We start from the raw sequence: 6,536 nt of genomic DNA, 5'->3' as shown, positions 1-6,536 counted from the left end.
TCAAGTATTGCTGGGATGCAGTGTGGTTTTAAAAAGTGTAAGTGAAAACCACAAGCCCCTAGAAAAATGATTCTGGACTTTAACAGAACCACACTGGGGAATTCATTCATAAAATTTTCATTAATTCCAAGAGAAGTTATTTTAAGATATGTTGATTAGTAGTATATTCTCTTTTTAATCACTGCTGGTCACCATTAATATTGATTCTTTAACTACTAAGTTATTAGATTGGTGCAAAAAGTATGATTACTTTTGCACCAATCTAATACAAGCAATTGGTTCCAACTAGTATCAACCACACCTATCAAAGAAGAAATAGACTGCATAAGTCAGTGATTTCTAAATGACATTTATATACAAATTCTATTAATTTTACTAGCAATCAATCATATTTATCTTTTTTTTTCTTCCCTAGACATGGGAGTCTACTTCTTAAGTGAATCTTTAGCAGTGCCCCACAAAAGCTGTTTTGTAAAGAATGAAGGATTACTTTCTGGTGCTGCCTGCATTCACTGCCATTGCACCAATGTTATGCTCTCCACTCTTAACATCAGCAAGGGAAGAGCTGACTTCCGGCCCTTGGAGCTGCCCTTTGTCACTGACCCAGCCTAACTTCCCTGGCTGTTCACAAATTCTCCCATCCGTTGGAGCCTCAATTTTGTAACAGGATCAGAAGAAAAAGAATAAATGGCCTTCTAATGGGTATAATTTTTATTTCCAATTTAATTTGATTAAAAAAAATTAATAAGAAGAAAATAGATTTCAATATTTCAGGCAAAATTGTGTCAAATTTTTGAGGTTTATAAAAAAATTCATTTGTACATAAAAACGTGAGGAGGAATTTCATTCTATAAATTCTGTCCGACACTGAGATATTTCAGTGTCGGCTACAGGTCTTCCTGAAGTTCTCATTAATCTGATTTTGTGTTGAAAACCACTGGAGGGAGTTTGGTGAGGAAAAGCAATTTTACAGGTAGTTCTGTGTCCATTTCTTTTGAATATTCCTTAGCACAGAGCAAGAAGCTCTGTAATATGCATTAGCACTAACTGAAGGATTTATTACATGTATATTGGACACTATGAAACTTCAGAAAAGAGGGTTTTTAAGAACATTTTATTTAATGTCCTCTAAATTTACAATCTGCATCTTTTAATTGATGTTTACTTTGGTTTATGGCTTTGTTAAAGTTTCAGTACAGAGAGAGGATTATGAGTATGTTTAGTTGTAAACACGACAAGTATAGACTTTCTGAATTCAGCAAAGTGTGGATGTAATAGGCCGATAAATTACTGCTAAGTAGCTGGGTTTAAAAAAAACAAACACAAACAAAGCTAAACACTGCATTGCAGATTCCTACTGTGAGCTTTTCTTTTTTCTTTTTTTCCGTCTTTTTTTGAGTAGTATATGTGCAATCATTCGGCCCAGAACGATCACAGCTTGAATTTAAATAATCGCTCTAATTTGTATGGCAAAAGAAAAAAATAACACCCTCATTTGTGCTGATAAAATGCAACTTATGGCAACTCCAATCTTTTGGTTTTAATGTGATTCAGAAAGCTGTCTGCAATAAAGGAATGTATTAGAGATGCTTTTTAGAAGCTGATACCATTTTGTTTTTTGTAAAGTTCTGGAACAATTTAGCTGATGGGGGAAAATGTGCATTAGATTTTCTGATAAGTGATTTTTCATTCACCAAAATTTATTTCCATATCCAGAGACTTTATTTTGTGAAGCCTTCTCAGTTCATGGTGTACCCATGTGCTTCTAGTATTATGTGCTGGATGAAATTGCAGTTTGCACAAAGCTCTTACGAATGACAACTAAAAGTTGTCAAAAGATAGGAAATAAAGGGGCTGGTTAGTTTGACTTGAAAACAATATTTCTAGGGATTTGATTTCACTTCAGACTGTCTCAAAGGACACCCTAAGAACAGAAACCATGAAGACGTTTTATTTACCTGGCACTAATGTCCATACAAAACAAACTGAGACAAGAACTTAAACAAATTTGGGATTTAAAGTTGTCAGAGGAGTTGGAAATGCCTTGCCCCTTGTCATCCTTCCAGAATCTCTGGAAGTCAGGTAGGGTACTTTTTAAAACATTTTAAAAATATTTTTATTTAATGGGGGAAAATGATCATCAGGAGAAATCAGATAGGAGCAATGAGGGTGTTGCAAGTCCTGATTACGCAGAGACGTTAATCACGTTTCATGCATCTCCAATCATCATGTTTTATCTGTCCTCCAAAGGAGGAACAGGTGAGGATTATCCCACCTGACGATCCAGGTAGGGTACTTTTGACTTTAAGGGCTTTGAAAAGTCAAATGGTTCTAACCATCTTCTGGACATGTTCTGTCCTAGTAACTCCATTTAAATGATTTATATTTCCACTGTTCTTCCCACGGGTTCAATATATCCCTCTAAAGTTTCCCTGCATTGCTAATCTTTTTATAACATTACAGGAATGAATTACTTTTATACATATTGTTGTTTCTCTGCCTTGCCCATTTGAATGTAAGTGCCACAAGACAGGGATTTTTGTCTTTTTTGCTCCCCGGTGCTGAAATCAATAACTTGCAGTTCTCAATGAATTGCCCTTAGGTGAGTGGGTAGTTCCTTTAGCCACAGACCAGTAAAGCCACAGTGTTTTAATGGGGTTTGTAGAACTCAGAAGTCCTTGGGAAACAACCAGCAGTGGATTTGGGGTGGAAAAGGAATCTTGAGTGATAGGTTTACTTAGTTCCTCTACCAGAGGAACAGGATGGCCCATGAATAATGGTAGCCCCCACCTTGGCCCAGGCTGTGGTCCTATCTATTTACCTAGAAGATCCCCAGGTAAATCAAACCACCACACCTCTCTGCAAGCCTCTTCTGATCTCTCATACAAGGTAAGTCAGAGGACAGACCCTTCTGCTAGGAGAAGGGAGATCTTCGTTCCGGTGAATTCACTGCTTTGTGAGCCATTCTAGCAAAATGTTGAACTTAAGGAGGGGTTCATAGGAACCCCTGACTTTTAGCGAAGTTGGACAGACATCTGGGTAACATAAGGATCCATTAGTTGTGTTTAGTGTCTGAAGTGAGGGGCAGTCTTGTGGGACTTAGATCTTTAAAGACCTGTGGAGTCTGCATTAACTTCAGGTGGTTAGTGTTATAACTGAATTTAAGACACCCAGTTGGTGTTTGGAGAATTGGAGAATTAGTCAGTGTGGGAAACACACCCACATCCACACACACAGACACAGACATTACACATACACACACGTTTGACATTGGAGTGAAGTGCTGAGTGTAGTAAACAGGTTGTTTTTCCTATACAACCTTCAAGACTCCAATTTATGTATGTTAGATCTTTTGTTTTTCATCATTTTGTTCCTCTGTGCTTTGTTCTAGAACTTAGGTGAGGAAAAATGATGTAGGCTGCCTAGACCACACTTTGAAAACTGCTTCCCTATGGTGCCACTCTTCAAAATTTCAACACGTTCTCCCTTCTTAACGGGCTCTAAGTTTGTGTTGCTTTTCTTCTTAGCTGCCTGAGTCATTAGAATGCGTTATTCACTTTTTCAGTCTCTCTGAATCTCCCCTAAATGTGCAGATTCGGCCAGGAAATACCCAAAAAACAGGGTTCAGATCTCTGAATTTTCTTTATCCTAGGAGTCTCAAATATATAATTCTTCACCATCTCTTCGACCTTACATTGCCTTAATATACGTACTTAAAATACTTCCTTCAGCTTTTCCAGTTCATTTGGAAAAGGTTGTTCAAATCCTTGTGCCACTTATAACTGGCAACAGATCTCTCTCCATTTTACACTGGACAAAATGTTAGCTGTTATCTTCAATGAAAAAATCATCAGAAAGTTAAACTGTGATTATTTTTGAGTATTCTGTTCAGTCTTTTAAATATACACAACTTTAAATAGATAAAGAATTTTCATTCTTGACATTTGTGTAATGCAGTGTGCACATCATAACCATGGTAAATTTTTAGTAAATAAAAAGCCATAGGTATTTATTAATTTCAGATATTTTTATTTCTCCAAATTTGTTATTTATTAGGAGCGACAGAAATAAAAAATATAATTGAGTCTTGTCATTATCATCGTGGAAATGGCTTTAAGAGAAAACTGGTCGGATGACTATTATTGCTTCCCATTTTCAACCAGGAAATAGTTGCCACTGATAAATTGACAGCCAGAAATCTGTCAACAATGCTCAAGATATGTTATACAACATGCCTGTTCACAGAGGTAAAAATCCTAGGAAATAACTTCTGTGTACTTCTTGATTTCATCGTACAAGACAAGCACAAAAGCACCACCCAGGCCTCTGAGAACACTGGACCATGCACCCTTGAAAAAAGCTTTGCCTCCTTCATCAGGAGCCATCTTCTCCCAGCGGTAAAGCGTGTCTACGTACATGATGTCAGTGCCTCTGCACCCTCACTGCATCATCGTGCCGCGGCAAACGGTGTCAAATGGGTAGGAAGTCAACCCAGCATCAGTAGTGACAGACTGTGCGATCATCCAGCTGATACGATGTGAGTGTTCTTGGGATCCGGAAGCATTCCCTTTGCAGTGTCATCGATAAGGCAGATGGCAATACCCTGCACAGAAACGTTAAAGCCTTGGTGCAGCCCTTCATTGCGTCAGATTTGTAGATCCTAATCAGGCAGTCACCGATGCCTGGGAATTCCCTTTCAGCTCCAGCTTTACCCACGTCGGCCCTTAGAGGGTACGGGGAAAATCAAGCGGGTACATAAAACACACGGATGTGGCCCCAGCGGCACCGCCTGATGCCAGATTCCCTGCAAAGAAGCGCGCATACTGGGCCGTCTTTTTCACACCACCCAGGAGGATCTGCTTGTATTTATCTCCAAAGGTGGAGTTGAGAGCTTGGGTGGGGAAGTATCTGATGACATTGGCCCATTTCCTGTGCCGTAAGGACGGGACTCCCTGCTCCTTGGGAACAGGGACCACGCCGTCTGGAACGCCCCGTACTGCTTCTCTGCGCTGGTCTGCTTGCTCCATGCTGCATGTGCAGCGCCAGCTGGACCCGCTTGATGGGTGCTACCGTCGTCCTGAAGATGGCTGCGGCCACTCCACCTGCCCCAAGTCCTTGGCAAAGGACACAGCAGCCAATGTCATGTTGAAAGGAAAGAGGAGGTAGGCTGCTGCGGGCTGGGACTGGACCGGGGACTGGCTTTGACTTCGGGGCTGCCTAGGTTTTTTTATGAAGCAATTCCTAGGGTTCCCCTCCTGCTGTTTAAAAACACACACACACACACACACACACACACACACACACACACACTCCAAACTCTGTATTTTAACATGTTTAAAGATGGCGCAGGGTTTGTGGGAATGTGCAGAGATGCTTTCCTTTTCTGTTTGAATAAACGTCTGTACCTTGTCACAGGTCCTAAGAAAAGCGGACCGTGTCCAATACAACAGAGGGAGTTACTCAGAGGTGTGATTTTGTCTTCCTCGAGCTAAGGAGCGCTTTCACTTCCTCAGGTCATAGACGCCCCTGAGACGCTGATAAAAACATCTGAGTTGTCTTTCTTAAAAATAAAAAGTAAAGAGTGAGAGAGAGAGAACTGAAAGATGAATACAGTTTCAGGGATTCCGAAGACAAAGCCTATTCATGCACCCCAGGTTACAACTTCTGATCTGGTCAGAATAGTCTGGACACTGTTCAGTCCAGAGCAGGTTGTGAATGCGACACCCACATGCCCTGTGGCAACGCATGAAATGCTTTCCACTTGCTGCTGTAAACTCAGCCAAATCCTCCGAAACCAGCTCATCGGAAACTCGCTTTCATAATCAGAGAAGGAGGACATGGAGAGGCAAAACACATGCCTGAGAGTAGCTATTTTCACTTAAGATGATGCTTAGTAACAACTATTTTAAAAATGACATACACACTTATTTAAAACTGAAATAATATAATTTATTAAAAACATTCTGGAAAGTTCACTCCAGAAACTTTTTTTGTTGTTGTTTTGTATGATCTTACGTCACCACTCCTTCATACCACTTTATATGATTAATACTTACATAGAGAACACGGGAAAGGCTAAGTTCAGGGTAATGACTTTAACGTTCCTTTATTTCACTTGAAAATGTTTTCTTGCTGAGAAGCAACATAAAATAGAAAAATTTCTACATGTAACAAAGAAGGTTTTCTGTTTTTATATTTTATATATCTATCATAGTGCATAAAAGTTCAGGAAAGTGATGTCCTAATATAGTTTACATTTAATTAATTTTTGTTATTTTTGGTGTTTTTATTTTATTTTTTTATTTTTTTTAAATTTTTTATTTGATTATAGGTTTTGGGGTACATGAGCAGAGCATGCAAGACAGTTGCGTAGGTACACACATGGCAGTGTGCTTTGCTTTTCTTCTCCCCTTCACCCACATTTGGCATTTCTCCCCAGGCTATCCCTCCCTACCTCCCCCTCCCACTGGCCCTCCCCGTTTCCCCCCAATAGACCCCAGTGTTTAGTACTCCCCTTTCTGTGTCCATGTGTTCTC

General features: G+C 39.7%; 1 non-coding gene and 1 pseudogene across 1 annotated transcript; both read right to left on the bottom strand.

Moving 5' to 3' along the window:
* Positions 1 to 2,149: 2,149 nt before the first annotated feature.
* LOC118143974 (U8 small nucleolar RNA) lies at positions 2,150 to 2,282 on the bottom strand. Its single transcript, XR_004728449.1, has one exon. It is a non-coding gene; the product is annotated as a U8 small nucleolar RNA (small nucleolar RNA).
* A 1,974-nt stretch (positions 2,283 to 4,256) lies between these two features.
* On the bottom strand, positions 4,257 to 5,144 carry LOC100409393 (ADP/ATP translocase 2 pseudogene; annotated as a pseudogene).
* Between the last annotated feature and the right edge of the window lie 1,392 nt (positions 5,145 to 6,536).

The sequence above is a fragment of the Callithrix jacchus genome, chromosome 11 (genome assembly GCF_049354715.1).
Source record: "Callithrix jacchus isolate 240 chromosome 11, calJac240_pri, whole genome shotgun sequence".
Taxonomy (NCBI): domain Eukaryota; kingdom Metazoa; phylum Chordata; class Mammalia; order Primates; family Cebidae; genus Callithrix; species Callithrix jacchus.
This window is presented reverse-complemented; position numbering and strand designations above follow the sequence as displayed.